The sequence below is a fragment of the Adiantum capillus-veneris genome, chromosome 4 (assembly GCF_014529385.1).
Source record: "Adiantum capillus-veneris isolate H3 chromosome 4, ASM1452938v2, whole genome shotgun sequence".
Lineage (NCBI taxonomy): Eukaryota > Viridiplantae > Streptophyta > Polypodiopsida > Polypodiales > Pteridaceae > Adiantum > Adiantum capillus-veneris.
This window is the reverse complement of record NC_140934.1, coordinates 84,667,558-84,681,453: the sequence shown is the minus strand read 5'-3', so window position 1 is coordinate 84,681,453 and position 13,896 is coordinate 84,667,558. Positions and strand designations below refer to the sequence as shown.

General features: G+C 40.0%; 1 pseudogene; it reads left to right on the top strand.

The window, feature by feature from the left end:
* Positions 1-2,436: 2,436 nt before the first annotated feature.
* On the top strand, positions 2,437-3,103 carry LOC147459527 (uncharacterized; annotated as a pseudogene).
* Positions 3,104-13,896: the final 10,793 nt, after the last annotated feature.

The window sequence follows — 13,896 nt, the reverse complement described above, 5'->3', positions numbered from 1 at the left end:
CATTACTTGGGCATACAGTTTAAGCAGTGTGATGGAGGGATTGCTTTATGTCAAGCAAGGTACATAAAAACTTTACTATGTTAGTTTGGACTTGAGGACTACAAACCTATTGCTACTCCAATGGAAACAGGTTTGAAGTTGAGTCTTAATGATTCTGGAGATCTTGCTGATGTCACTCTTTATGCAATACGAGCCCAGATATTCAGTTTGTAGTCTCATAGGTCAGCAAATTTATGCATAGCCCAGGGTCTAAGCATTGGCAGGCTGTTAAGAGGATCTTGAGTGGCACTTTACATCTTGGGCTATTTTATCCCAAGGAGGGGATCATTGCCGCCAAATTTGCATGCTTTTTTGGACTCAGATTGGGTTGGTTATTATGACACATGGGTGTCCACAAGTGGTTTTTGTTTCATGCTTGGCAGTTCATGTATATCATGGTTGAGCAAGAAGAAACCTACTATGGCCACTTCCAGTTGTGAAGCTAAGTACAGGGTAGTTTTCACAACTACGGTTGAGTGTGTATGGCTCAGACGCCTTATGGCTGATTTGGGTGTTGGACTAGACACTGCCAACATCATCTACACTGATAGTCAGAGCGCATTGACAGTTGCGAGAAACCCAGTTTTTCATGCTCGTACAAAGCACATTGAAGTGCATTACCACTATGTCAGGGAGAGACTCTCAGCAGGAGAGATCAGCTTGGCTTATGTGCCAACACATGACAACCTTGCAGATCTTTTCACAAAGGCTCTACCTCATGAGAAGCTTGAAGATTTTTGCAAAGCTTTGGGCTTGCTCCCCTTTGTGGATTGATCATGTCCTTTGGGCATGGCACTCCCCTATACAATATGTGCCAACTCTCATTCACTGCATCACTCCCAGGGGGGATTTGTTACCATATATGAGGTAGTGATGTGTGTGAACAAACTTAGGATCACCGGGGTAATTTTTCCCTCTTTAGGAGGTTTTTTTCCCGTGAATTATATATATTCCCATCACTCTAGGGCTAGCTCATCTTTCATTGAGCACTAAGCAATACACTCCTTGTTGTGTGCCTTGAGCTTTTTCATCTTCTCCAAGCTACGTGTGTGCATCCTTGCAACCCTAATTCCAACATTGCTTTGCTTACATAATGGCTCATATTTAGAATATAGGTCAATGTGTAGATGATATTTAACTCGTTTGGTGGGGAGGTTTGTGCGGGTGGAGGAGGAAACTATGAATCCATAGTGTAAGAAAATCAAGAAACAAAAGAGAAGAAATCCTTTGGACCAGAAAGCCCTTAGACAACAGTGCACCAAAATCATGAGAGGAAGGAGAAGGAAGCTATGGAGGATAACGCGATTAGTCCTTAGTGCATACATTGCACGGAAAAGAGTATCCCTGCAAGATGACGAGGTGCACTAAATGTAACTAAAAAAGAGACATTCCTCAATCATCACGGCCGTTATGGCACTGTGGAAAAAATACACTTGTAAGTACACTTTTTGAACGGTTGTACTGAGGATATTTCTTTTTTTACCCACCTATTTTCTAGAGAGAGAAAGCCAAAAAATCTATTTTTTAATGACCTCCAAAATTTCCTAATGATTAGTTGTAAGAATATTATTGGATCTTCATGCAATTTATTTTATGTCTTCTTACAACCGTTGTTGAAAGAACTAGAGAGACTATTTGTGAAGAAGGGATTTGATTTGAACTTCAGCTATTCTCCTTGTTTAATTGATCCTACATTGCCTTTCTCAAAGAAAATAACAGCTGGTGTCATGCTTATGGTGGTTACCAAAGATCACCCTCCTCAATGCAAGATTGGGCTTTTTAAGGATGGTGGCCAACATTTCTGTTGAAGGGATAGGGCAGCTGCTACACTAGATTCCCCTAGTTCAAGCTTTCAATTTTGATATTTTTATGATAGAAATCGTCTCCAATGTTGCTATCCCCCTCCTAAAAGAACTATGGTCAAAATGCAACAAGCCTTATCACTCTCAATTAAGACCACTTCCCAAAGCCAATGTTCTGATATTTTAAAGAATGATGGATTGAGTGGAAAGTTTAGTTTATGGAGACTCAATGATCTCTATGGTTTTGATTTATCATTGGATCTTTTCTATGACACAATACACATTCTCTCTTTGAATGTTTTTCAAAAGTATATTTCACTTTTGATGAGAAACTCAACAATAGAGATGAAACACAAGATTGATGATATCACAACAAGAGCCCTAAACTACGTCCCTCCACTCTTGTGGTATGGTCGTTGGCCAAGATATCCTAGTAAATATCATGAAAGTTATAAGGCAGAAGAGAATCAAAAATTTGTTCAGTGGCATCTCCCATTTGTATTATGCAAGGTGGGTGGGTGGTCCGGTGATATACAAGATCTCGGACTCTTATTATTAGATATTGCCCACCTTTTTTTCAATTGTACTCACGATCATGGTTGGACAAAGGAGGCAATTGAGGTTGCAAGGATCTTGCTTTCATCTTGGAGAGTTCGGTCTAAAGAGGCTTTTGGTGCTAATTCATCACCACTTGAGCATGTGGCAGGTACTATCATATCTCAACTTCACTTTAAGTGTAGCAATGGCCAAAGAGGATTTTAGAAATTTTAATTCTATTTAATGTCTTTCTTCTTTTGAAGGGAATGGAGAAATACTAGATGATGTTATTTGACATGGAAATCACAATGTTATATGGTGCTTTCTCTATGAGCGGCTTGTCTCCATCTATGTGAACATAAAATAAAATAATAGAGAGAATGAGATTTCCTTCACTAACTTTCATAGGAGAAGGCTTCTCACATGGATCTTAGCACAAATCCACAAAGATAAGGATGCTCCCCAAGGCGTTCACTATGTAAAATGTGCATATACCATGTGTGTTTGCCAAAATGGATTATAAGTACCCCTTATACACCTTATGTACACATGTTTCTATAACTCCATAAGAAAATAAGACCCCTTATGTTGAACGCACGTTCTATGTTACATATAGTTTAGTGAACTCCTCGGGGGATGCTCTTTTGCCTCACCAAAGGTTGTACCAAGAGCTTCACTTTGCTCTCATGGCACTCAAAAAATACGCTATTGACTCGTCAATGTAGCATGAATGTGAAGCATGGCATAAATATTGAATACTCAAAGTGTCATCTGCCTTGAAGGAAAAGGATTTGTGGAATGCTCCCTTATCAAACAAAATTGACTATCCATGTGGTAGTTTTGCTTTTTGTAAAGGGTAAGGACATTTGTATCGCCTCACACGAAATATATGTGATTTGCTACAAAAGAGAATGTGTAAAACTGAGTACAAAACAGCCCCAAATCAGCCTTGTTCAATTTGCATGCATGCATGGACTTGTGGAGAAAATTTGGGCAAAGTGGGAGTCTTTTGGGGCAAAGCAATGGTCCAGATTCACTCAGAATGTGTGGCTCATGGTAGAAAGCACCCCCTCCTCTTTCACACTGGCCGAGCACTTGCAAAATTGGCCTCCCCACTTGCCTTGGGCCCCACTCCACCCATTTTGGCCCAAAAAATTCATTTTGTCCATGTTTCCCGTTCCAAATGCGGTCGGGCAGCCATTTAGCTCATTTTTGGAGGCTTTCGAGAATATTGTGGACAATATTAAATTAATACTTTAATTCTAGAAAATCCCATTGGAACCCTTAACGGACTTCGATGGCACTTTTGAAAAATGCATAATTTTCCTGGAACTCTCTAGTTCATAGATGCATCATCTTGCCCATTGTACACGAGAGAGAGAGAGAGAGAGAGAGAGAGAGAGAGAGAGAGAGAGAGAGAGAGAGAGAGAGAGCATACACTGGACACAACTCTAGAGTGAGAGCTCATAAGAATACCGCCAACAGCTTGCGAACATTGGACCCCAAAGAGAGAGAGAGAGAGAGAGAGAGAGAGAGAGAGAGAGAGAGAGAGAGAGAGAGAGAGAGAGAGAGAGAGAGAGAGAGAGAGAGAGAGAGAGAGAGAGATCATAACGCAAGTGGGCATCTCTCTCTTTTTTATGGCCCATGTCAAGTGCCTGTGGTGCAACTGGTGCAATAGCTTGGGGTAGAAGAAGCTCGCATTTTCCCAACCTTGCTTAGGTATTGATTGGCCAATACTCAGCCCATGCCAATCCTTGCGCAAGTGTTTAGAGTTATGGCTAAGGATATTGAAAACGTTCTCTGGCTGTAGAGCCCAAGCAGCGGGAGTAGTGACAAAGCAGCATTTGTATCGGCATCTAGTGGCGACGAAAGTAGCCAAAAGAAGCTATCGTGGATTTATAAATAAGATAGAAAAATAATATAAATAAGAGATATATCTATCTATATCTATACTATCTATTAAGGATCTTTGAGCTTGAAGCCACGTTTGGGGTAGAAGAAGCTCGCATTTTCCCAACCTTGCTTAGGTATTGATTGGCCAAGACTCAGGGCCAAGACTCAGCCGATGCCCATCCTTGCGCAAGTGTTGAGAGTTATGGCTGCGGATAATGAAAACGTTATCTTGCTGTAGAGCCCAAGCAATGGGAGTAGTGACAAAGCAACATTTGTATTCGGCGTCCAGTGGCGATAGAAGCAACCGAAAGCAGCTGTCGTGGATTTATAAATAAGATAGAAGCATAATATAAATAAGAGATATATCTATCTATCTATCTATACTTCTATATTAAGAATCTTGGGCCTATGATCCACGTGACCTCCGACAGCATCTTCCATGTGTGATCGGAAAAATCCAATGTGCCTTTTGCAACCTCAAAGAGAGAGAGAGAGAGAGAGAGAGAGAGAGAGAGAGAGAGAGAGAGAGAGAGAGAGAGAGAGAGAGAGAGAGAGAGAGAGAGAGAGAGAGAGAGAGAGAGAGAGAGAGAGAGAGAGAGAGAGAGAGAGAGGGGTTGTTGGTGTGTGCGATAAAAGAGGGGAGAGAAAGAGAGGCCGTCAGAGGCGGCCGGCCATACTAGTCTCATGTAATGGGGAGAGAAGAAGCAGGCATGCTAGAATAGCTAGCAAAATCTGATGCGGCAGTCTCCTGCAAGCGGCTCTTCTACATATAAGTGCATGCGTATCCATGGAAACAATAAATGATGTTGGGTATCTCGACCGGCTATAGCTAGCTAGTTTCTCTCTGCAATTAGCACGTGGGTGCATGAGTGCGAGTGCATGTGTGTGTGTGCAGTGTGGTTGCATGAGTGCGATTGCGTGTGTGTGTGTGCAGTGTGTCTCAGAGACCTGTTTATTCCCACTTGTTCCAACATACGTAGAATGTATATATAATAAAAATGAAACCGTTAACAAGATACATTATTGGCACGTAGCGAATGGATGTTTTGTAGGCTGTGAGTCTACAAAACATGTGCCTTCCTTCCAGCTTCCTTCCTTTATTTTCTTGTCAGTTAAGACCAATGTTCTCAGAAAATCATTTATTATACAAAATAATACAATTACTCTGTATGGGTTTTCAAATGGGATTTTTTAATACAAGGTGCCCATTTTGGCACGTTTTTCATGTTGGCCTACATATTTTAGAGCATAAGAGCATGGTCATGCAAGGTATAATTATCAACTAGTGCTAATTGCACCTACTAAGCTCAAATCTAAAAGTAAAGGTGGCTACTACAGAATTATTGTGGTCACGCACAAGTTACTGTGCTCCTCACGTTGCCACCTAGAGAATGAGTGCACACTACAACACGTCGCGCGAATACCGGTGCGTGTATTGATAGAAATGAGCTTGTTTTTAAAGTGAACCACTGATATACACGTCTATATAGGCGTCGATATACTTGTCAAAATAAGAACTGGAAATATAAAGCTTATTTTTTATGCATATACCGATGAACACCTATTTAGGAAAATAGGGAAAAATTCACACATTTGGGACGATTCTTTGTGTCTCATGGACTTGAGGTAAGGTTGTATTGTACTAGGTTGTTGCACATATGAAAACTGAGATACAATGTTTAGTGGATGCTTATGAGTCTGCAAGATCCAATATGGTCCGTTTTCAACAACCATACTATACACTAGAGTGTTTTTGCACATGTTAGTTTACAAATACACACACACAACACACACGCGCACACGTGCACACACACACACACATGCTCATGCACCCAAAATTTTCTTCCCACACATGCTTCATTTGATAAAACAATTAAAATGTAAGTTGCAAGAAAAACTTGGGTGACTAATGTGAAAAAAAACACCATTCATATTGAATAAGATTTCTTGAAGATTACAAAGGTGGGATGCCATTATCAATGTTGATAATGACCATAGCTATGGGTGGACTAATTGGACCCATTGCTAGAAGATTAAAAATTTGAAAGGTGAATTCTAAGCGATCATTCCTCTTCATTTGCATTGACAGTTGATGGTGCCTCATGTTCATCAAGTTTCAACTGACTCTCTTTGGCCTTGAGGATTATTGCCTTTGGAATCTTGATTTTTTCAGGAATTCGTCCACCCTTGGGCTTCCATGCCCAAATGATGCAGCTAGTGTCTTCCCAACGTTGAGGATCATTGATGTTCTCTCTCCAATACTTGTAAACCTCCACATCACTTGCATTCTTCTTCTTTGAAATTGGTGCCCAGTATTGTATCTTCACTTGAAGATAGGTTGCCGAGTCATTGTTCTGATCAATATCTGTTGCTGCCACTCCTAACCAAATTGGGTAATTTTCATCACAAGGTTGCACAAGTACAAAGTTTCCCTTTGCCACATCAAGATTTGGGTTGAACTCGTCAGTAGGTTTGTTGCGCGTTGGACCACAATAGTGGCCCTCTATTATGTCAAGTGCTTCATCTAGACCATCTTCCAATGGAACTTCAAGAGGATGATCTTGTTCACGCATACTCCTTGGCCAAAAGTCATCAAATAAATTGTTTTCACTTTGTCCAGGGTTTTGCATAGCTTGCATGAGATTCTCCCAGTACATAAGAACTGGGTTGATCCACCTAGCATACTCACTTTCATCTCCTTTCTCTTGCAAGTGATCTTTCCACCAACTAACATACTTCTTTATTCCTTCCAGAACTTTCTCACTATCTTTAACATACTGAAAGTGTGGTAATACTTTTGAAACACCTTCAAGAAGCTTGGCTCCTCCTTGGTCATTTCTCTTCCATAATTCTATACTATTTTCGGGTAACCAATCCACATTTTTAGGGTGCACTTTGTACTGCATCAAAGGTATTCCATCACTCATATAGAACCTAAATTGCAATGGCTTTGAATGACCCACTAAGCTATCTTCTCCATCATGTAAGAACCCCTTTACAAATCCTTTAAAGTCTGCCACCTTTTGTAGGAGAAAAGGTGTTGGATGCATGGTAACACACTCATTGAAGATCTTCATCAAATGTGGAAATGTAAAAATGGCTTGTTTTCTAAGCTTCTCAGAAAAGTGACTAAACAATGCATCAATGTCTTCATGAGTGTGGCCAACCATAAGAAATCCAAGTTGTACAGTGTCAAAGACTCCTCGTGCAACCAACGATGATAGGTATGCAAACACATATCGATTCTTATTTTCTGAACGAACCAACGATGATAGGTATGCAAACACATATCGATTCTTATTTTCTGAACCACAATTGTCAAGTTGCAACAGCAATGTTCTTGGCAACCTCTTGAACGCAAATAAATTGCCATCCTCCTGTACATGTGCATTAGTACCAAAGATTTATTGCATCCTTGAACAATCATTTCCCTGTCTAGAAGCAAAATTCTCAGTGTCCACATTCACATTTGTGATTAGATCAATCTCTGCCTCTTCATTTTGAGCACTCTGTTCCTTGCAGTACTGGTTTTTCTCCTTAAGCACTTTCATATGGTGATAGAGAGAAGTTGTAGACAAAACACAATCAAAAAGATTTGTTCATGGTTCTACAATTGAGTTTTCTAAGATCAAGTCACCAAACATATGTTTATCTCTTCTTTCTAAGTTTCTCAGACATTTTGAGAGAGATGCAATTGTGAAGTGGGATCACTCGGCCATAATCCCAATGCAAAGTGACCATAAGATGTTTGTCCATGTCCATGAGTGAGCATTCCTGTCAAGGATACTGGAAGCCTCTCAACTCCATTGAGAGATTTTGGAACTGGTTTAATTTGTGGTATAGCAGTCTTACTCTGGTCCATCTTGTCATGTATAATGCACAAGAACTTGGTTGGATTCATTTCTGAGGAGCTCCTCCAAGCATAGTACAGATTTCTACAGCTCATTTGTTGCAACATGTGTGATCTCCTCTGTGCCATGTATCTAGCACGCTCCACCTGATTTTTGGTAGACTCCAGCTTCACCTTTATGGATGTGCAAATGTCACATTTAGAGAATGTGCTTGATTTTGATAAAGTGACTGTCTTGAAGACTATGTTCCAGAACCTTGAGAATGTTGGTTGTGACAACGTTTTGTATTCCATTGTGACAAGTGTGTCGTTTACTTCCCGCAAAATGTCCACTTGTTTGTACATAGTTGGTAGAACACGTTGAGTTTCCCGAGTGCCATGCATGGTTGTCCTTGACTTATGTGGCATTTGATCTGCATTATTATCTATGAAGCCTTGTATGAGTGCTTTTGCCATCTCAACATGTGTCAAGCTCTTCCTTATTATTCCAGTGTTTCCATGATTGCCATTGCATGCTCCATCCAAGAATTTTTTACGCAGCCTGTAAAATGTTGACTTTCCTATTCCATGCATTACATACCATGCTTTACTACATACCTTCTTTCCATCAAAAGTAAACTCAAAGCATTCCTCTTCTTGATCTTTTCTATGAGCAATCCAATACAAATGTGCATCGACTAGTGTAGCTTTGTCCCCAAAAGTCTGCCCTCGCTTGCATGATTTTGGATTTGTTTCCAATCTGGCAGCATCGCATCTCACAACAATCAATTGTTGCAACTTTGAGAATGTTTGCAGCATCACATTGTTTTTTGAAAGCATGAGCATTACTTTTTTTTTTCTAGGCCTAACTTTATGTACATAACTCCTTTTCTTACCTGTCCCACCTCTTATATCCTAGTCACCGGCAATGGCATCCTGCTCTCTATCATTTTGAGTATGAAGAAGAAGACCTAGTTCTGTACTGGTGGTACCTTCTTCAAAACTAGTTTCAGTGATGTTATGTATGCCATCATCCTCATAGTCATCATTGGAAGCATATAAGCTGTCAAGGGAATCTCCCATTTCTTCCATGAGGAAATCTTGAATACCCTCAATGGCAGAAGACGATCCAGTGTCTTTGATCAAGGGCTCACCATTCTCAAATGTGAGTTGCCTAATAGGCTAGCTTACCAAATTCAAACTTGAGATATCACTTTGATGTGGATGCATTGACCCTTCCACAATGACACCCAAGCTACTCTCACCTAGTTCAGTACAATTTATAGCCTCATATGGGTGGACCAGCAATACCACTCCATTACCATGTTTTGTAGATCTATTGTTAGCCCAAAGGATGACTCTTTTCTCTTTCCAACTTTCTCTATCTATCAAGCCATCTTCTTGACCAACAAGAAAATCCTCATCTATTGTGTGAGATTTTCCTCTGTCCATAACAATATTATGCAATGGCCATTTGATGATGCTTCCAACTACTTGAGACATGGTTCTTGCATCCATTGTGACGAATGGAATCAAGAAGGTGTCATCAAAACTTTCTAGTACATGTATCGCCACACATGTTGTGCCAATCAATTCAAAAACACAAAGTTGAGATGCATCAGTGGAATGAATAACCCCACGAGCTTTCCTTGTGGAACCATCAACAAGAAACACTAAACCACCTTGTTTTGGACCCTGCAATTTTTGAGAAAATCAAGAGATATCAGTAAAATTGTATATCTGAACATATAACTCAAAATTTAATGCATTCCCAAGATACACTCACAATTTTGGCAAAATCTTGCATCCCATTCAATTAAGAAAATCTACACTGAGTCAATCCATGGAGGATGGTACGAGGCTCGAGCTCAAGTTTGAGCCTGTATTATGTACATCCAAGTGCTATAAATATAAAGCTGACAAGAGTTGCAAGATAGGGACTATGTTACATTGTAGAGGCACCCATGGAATTTGATAGGAGGATGGAGCCTTTCTACACATCCAAGTGCTAGAAATATATAGCTCACAAGAGTTACAAGATGGATCTCGAGTTATACTGAATCAACCCATTAGGGATGGTAGGAGGCTCGAGCTCAAGTTTGAGCCTAAATGTGCATCTAAGTGCTAGAAATCTAAAGCTGAAAATAGGTCCAATATGGTGCCTAAGTTACAATGCCAGAGCATAGATGGAGCCTAAATGTAGGTCTAAGTGCTATAAATCTTTAGCTTAAAATAGTTGCAAGATGGATCTCAAGCTATAAGTCAACCCACACACGACGGTAGCAGGCTCAAGCTCAAGTTTGATCCTAGATGTACATCTAAGTGCTATAAATACCTAGATAAAAAGAGTTTCACGAAGCCAAAGTTTCATAGAGGCAAGCATGGATTTTGTAGGTGGATCGATCTCAAGTTTGAGCTTAAATGTACATCCAAGTGTTAGAAATCTATACTTGTCACACGGGTTGCAAGATGTAGCCCAAGTTACATGGAGGCACCCATGGAATTTTGTAGAAGGCTCAAACTCAAGTTTGAGCATAGATGCACATTCAAGTGTTAGAAATCTACGAGCAACAACAGGTGTGAGAAGAAACCCAAGCTATGTTGAAGTACCCTTGAATTTGGAAGGAGACTCAAATTGAAGTTTGAGATATATTATACATTTAAAGAGTTGTAAGGTGGAGCCAAGGTAATGATGAGCTTTACATCAAACCCAAGTTTCCTTGAATGACCTATCAAAAGAGTCGGAGCTTACAAGAAGGTGAGGCTTCAAAGTGGTTGCATGAGTGGCTCAAACTTAAGTTCGAGCCTAGTTAGTGATATAGTTTTCTTTTAGGATAGGACATTAGTTCGAGTATAGGTGGCATTGGAGATTATGCTATGACAATTGAGAGTTGATGGACATTCAAAATACAATGAGGTTTTTTTCTCAGTTGTTTATGTGTAAATCGATTCTTGGTGATTATAGTCCTGGTGTTTTACGTGTTGTAGCAGGACAATTTAACATGCAAAAAGGTACAATGAAATCGGTTAAGGAAGAGGGTTGGTGGAGGTGGGTCCCTCACTCATTGATCCTAAGAGGTTTTAGCCAAGGGAAGTCAAAACTATGTCCAACTTGTGAGTATTATTTTCCCAAAACTCTCAAAAAACTAGTTCTAGACACCCCTAACTTCGTCGAATTTAATGACCCCTTAAACGTCGTTTTTTTGAAAATTGTTTAGAAAAGCGTAGAGCCCCTCTCAAGCTACAAGCTCATAAAAAAAGTTTTGCAATCGGACTCCGTATGTGAAAGTTATGCTGATTTTCGTGAAAAGTTTTTTTTTCACTTCTTTTAACCATCATGAAAACCATTAGTTTTGGTCCACGCATGTGAGTTTTCTAATCTAACCTTGGTAGGGTTGGTGGGAAAAGCTATTAAAGGCTTTTTAATGCTTTTAAAACCTTCTATATTATAATAGGTTTGGATTTTCTACAGACTGTGACGAATTTGACGACGGCGCGACATGTGAGATTCTTTACTCCCGCATCTCCTTGCCCTCTGCGAATCTGCTCGCGGCCCCACAAGGCTCTTTTTCACAACTCTAGATTAATTCTCTATCTCTCTCCCTCTCCCGCTCTCTCTTCTACATTAAAACAGGGTTTCGGTTTTTGTGCAGACAGTGAAAAAAATGACGACGACGTGACAGGTATGGCTCTTTACTTTCCCATCTCCCTCTCCTCTATGAATCTATTTGCAGTCCCAAAACGCTCTACATTAACTATGTGTGTGTGTGTCTGTGTGTGTGTGTGTGTGTGTGTGTGTGTGTGTGTGTGCATATCTTTCTCTTTTTTATTGCAGGTGAAGATCTGATTGCAGTTTAGATTTGAAATTTGAATTTCAAATTCGAAAGTCTTATCCAGGTGCACTTCTTTGTCTCTCTCTCTCTCTCTCTCTCGTGTGTGTGTGTGATATCTTCTTCTAATCTTTCTGTGTAATTACCATCAGCTCCTCTTAATCACTCCCTAATCTCTCTGTGTAATCTCCCTTGCCTCCTCTTAATCACTCCCTAATCTCTCTATGTAATCTCCCTTGCCTCCTCTTAATCACTCCCTCCCTTCCTCTTAATCTCTCCTAAACGTGCATCTCAAAAGTTAAGTCTTCAATATCATTCTATTAGTTTCTAATCTCTATTTAATCTACTTCTAATGACTACTTATACTCATTATTGTTTGCTACCATCTCCTTCATACACCTTTTAAACTCTATCATTAAGTTAATCAAACTACAACTACATCTAAAATCACGCTCTATAAATTGAAAGTAAGTGGCTATTCTTTAATTAGAGTACTTAATCAGTAAGTACTTTAATTAACTTTTTTTAAATCTATAATTAAGTAATTAATCTACTTAAAGAAAAATATAGATAACAACATTTACTTGGTTGGGTACTGAGTGTGACATTTCCACTTGACGTAGATTCTTTGCTTTTGATATTTAGCTCGTTTTTGGTGCCTTGTTTCCTTGTTGAGAAACTAGAACAATGAGTTGATGTAGCTTAAACCTCACCTTCTAATGATCTCAAAGCACTAGCATATTCCACTCTAGTGTGACCTCATGAGCTTATTGTGGATATTTTAGCATGATAGCGTTGCCTCATGTAAGTGCTTGAGACTTAACTAGGGCTAGAGCATAATGGATCTAGGGAAAACGGCTCAAATTTAAGTTCGAACCTTGCCTACATATGCTATTGTAGCAAGTATGGCTTCATGGCATCCTTGTGGCTACTTAGGGAAAGAGGCTCAAGCTTAAGTTCGAACCTTGCCTACATATGCTAATATAGCAAGTTTGCCTTGAACTTAAGTTTGAGCCTCAACTGTATATGTTACTTTAGCACTAGGGTGTATGGTTAGCCTCATGACATCTGTGTGGCTACCAATGCTAGTAGGCTCAAACTTAAGTTCGATCCTCACTTGCATATAGTAGAGTAGCACCATCATGTAGGGCTTGTTGCTACACGGAGCATAGAAAAACACCTTTAGGATCGATCTTAAGTTCGAGCCTCAAGTGCATATTCTTTAGAACTAGGATGCAAGGCTTGCCTCCTAACATCCTAGTAGATACCAATGGAAAGAGCCTTGCTTGTTGTGTAGCCCTACTATGCAAGGGCATAGCCTCATGACATCCTTGTGGCTATCAAGGACATGGAAAAGTTTGAGTATTTCATACTGTAGCGCTAGGGGGAAAGGTTAGCCTTGTGAAATCCTTATAGCTACTAAGGTCATAGAATAGCATCCTTGTGGCAAACAATGGGAAAAAGCTTGCACTTCAGTGTAGACCTTGCCCACAAATGTCAGTATAGCACTACGATGCATGTATAGCTTCATGACATCCATGTGGATACCAAAGGAAAAGAAAAACACTTTGAGGCTCGAGCTTAAGTTCGAGCCTCAATTGTATAAGCTATTGTAGCACTAGGGAGTATGTCTAGACTCATCCTTTAGAGATACTAATTCCAAGAGGCTCGAACTTAAGTTTGCACTTGCATAGGCTAGTGTAGCACTAGAATGCAAGCCTAATGCCATCCTTGTGGCTACCATGGGTATAGAATAGCACCTTAAGTTCAAGCCTCATTTTCATATGCTAGTGTAGCACTAGGATGCAAGGCATTCCTCATGACATCCTTGTGTCTACTAAGGGCAAGAGACTCGAACTTAAGTTTGAGCCTTGCCTACATATGCTAGTATAGCACTAGCATGAAAGTCTAGCTTCATGACATCCTTGTGGATACCAAGGGAACAGAACAACACCTTTAGGTTCAA